This window comes from Penaeus chinensis, chromosome 21, assembly GCF_019202785.1.
Source record: "Penaeus chinensis breed Huanghai No. 1 chromosome 21, ASM1920278v2, whole genome shotgun sequence".
NCBI classification, from domain to species: Eukaryota; Metazoa; Arthropoda; class Malacostraca; order Decapoda; family Penaeidae; genus Penaeus; species Penaeus chinensis.
In genome coordinates, this window is record NC_061839.1 from 26,098,881 (window position 1) to 26,101,326 (window position 2,446).

The following is a 2,446-nucleotide window of genomic DNA, read 5'->3' on the forward strand; positions in this document are numbered from 1 at the left end:
TCTCAGATTTTTTTATGATCTCTGTGAAATGAATTAAAAACGTTAAATGAGACACGTTGTATATGATTTATCCCCTAATGCGTTACCTAATGTAACATATTGTTATATACGAACGGAAATTAGATAAAATTCCGTTTAAGACATTGACACAGCATACATGATTCACAAGTATCTAAAAAAAGAGGCAACTGCATTAAACTCTCAGACAAAACAAAACACCTAATATAATATTATTGATATATCAGAACTGTATATAGAATCCTGGATAAGATTATCTAGTGAAATACTTTAAACTGGACCTATTCTGCAGAACTTAAGTGTTCTAAGAGCGAATTTCAAATAAAATAAAACACACAGGGACAAGCGAGACAACAGTTGATGAACAAAACCTACGGAGTGTTCTCGCCAAGTTTAGTGTTAAAGGTCAAGGCTCCCCTAAAGAACTCGATATTTCATTTCATCTGAGACAATGGAAGATGTTCTCGTAGTATATCCTAAACTTACTACGTAAAACTGCCGTGAGCAAATACCATATTCATATTTTTTGTATTATGTATGGTTTATATTTTCATTTTACCATGCACAATTATAGTAATCACAAACTATGTCAAATATGTAAAACTGTAATCAAACTTGCCCACGCCTTGAGCAGATAGCCAGGGTGGTATATAAACTCACTCAAATTAACTTAGAGTCAAGACGCGTCTCGTCAACCTGTCAAGATGTATATCAAGCTCCCAGTTTATGTCCCTATTTTGCTTCTACTCACTGTTTCTTGCTTTCTTGTTTTATTCCTTGTTATCGATACTCTCTGGTTTGTTTTGTCTATCCGTCTCCAGTTGACAAAAACAACGCGTCTTGTTAGGTTCTTCAGCTCAAAGATTCATTGAAGAATTAGTATTAGTTTAAGGATTTTTGTGAGTGAATGGAGCTAGGAAAAGTATTAGTGTTTAACTGGAATAGGCATACATGTGTTAATGAAAATAATTGTATTATCCTTAGCCAAGATCAAATTCTTCAGTAAAAATATCCGAAAAAAAAATCATAGTTACATAACAGGTCAAAACAGGCCAGGATCTTGACCCAGGAAAGGACACATGAAGACAGGTCAATTTTCATGGTAAGATTGGGTTTCAAAGTCCGGTCGTCGTACGAACGTTAGAACAAAATTATTTTCTCACAGGACAAGACCCTTTAAACGAGTAGAGGATCGAATGGCTTATGACTCCTTATCCTGCGAAGGAACGATTGTCTTTTGTTTCTGTCTTGAATATTACTCAGGTTTCCACGCCCATTGGTGTTGTTTTTTTTTCTTCTCGACTGTAGCTTAATATTGGCAATATTTCTTTCTGTTTGTAAAATTGTTAGTAAGAGTGTAATTACTGAAAAAATATGCAGTTATACAACATACGAAACAACATACGATGATAAAAAAGGAAATCCTAAGACATACTGACTATAAAATCCCAAACAGTTATCCAAAATAGCGAGCAAGCAAACCCACACAAACACACATACGTAGACGAGAAACAAAGGGATAATAAATGACATGGGAATAAATAAGGATAAGTAGGACGAGAGGGGGGGACAGAAAGAGATCGAAAGAGGGCGATGGGGAGACCGATTAAGTGGAGGGAAATGAGAGGGGACGGAGAACAAAGGTAAGGGGAGAAGAGAACGAGGGAAGAGGCGCCGTGAGAAAAAAAAAAAGAAAAAAAAAATGTGGGGGAAACGGGCATAGTAAGAAAAAATAAGGTGGAAAAAGGGGACAGGAAATTAGAAAATACGCAGGTGAAGATAAAGTTAGAAAAGGGGGCAGAGAGGGAGACAAAAAATAAGAGACAAAGAGAGGAAAAAGTAGACAAAAGCAAATCGAAAGTTGAGATCAAAAGAAGATGAGGGGGGGGGGGGTGAGTGAAATGGAAAATAAAGAAAAAGAGAGGAAGGGAGATGGGGGGAGTTAAAAGAGAGAGAGAGAGAGAGAGAGAGAGAGAGAGAGAGAGAGAGAGAGAGAGAGAGAGAGAGAGAGAGAGAGAGAGAGAGAGAGAGAGAGAGAGAGAGAGAGAGAGAGAGAGAGAGAGAGAGAGAGGCAGAGAGAAAGAAAGAAAGAAAGAGAAAGAGGTGGAGGTTAGACAAAGGGAGAAGTTAAAGGGAAAGAAGGAGGGGACTGAGAATGAGAAAGAGAAAGAGGGAGAGAGAGGGAGGAGGAGGAGGAGAGGAGGGGGAGGAGGAGGAGAGGAGGGGGAGGAGTCAGCGTCAGGACCGTGACGATGGGAGCGGATGTGACGTCACAGGGGCTAGGGTATGAGATATTCTGGAATCATTATTGTTTTTTTTTTTTACGACATTCGATCCATAAAGCATTTTCTGTATCGATTGAAAAGAAAAGAAAACAAAAGAAATAAATGACAATATTGATCTTAATGACAGAATATAAATGCGATGA

General features: G+C 38.0%; 1 protein-coding gene across 1 annotated transcript in view; it reads left to right on the forward strand.

The window, feature by feature from the left end:
• The window catches only part of LOC125036707 (hairy/enhancer-of-split related with YRPW motif protein-like), a 12,791-nt gene extending 12,739 nt beyond the window's left edge, over positions 1-52 (forward strand). Inside the window, exon 3 of the mRNA XM_047629529.1 lies at positions 1-52. This exon is cut by the window's left edge and continues 1,341 nt beyond it. The gene's annotated coding sequence lies outside the window, so the exon portion shown is untranslated.
• Positions 53-2,446: the final 2,394 nt, after the last annotated feature.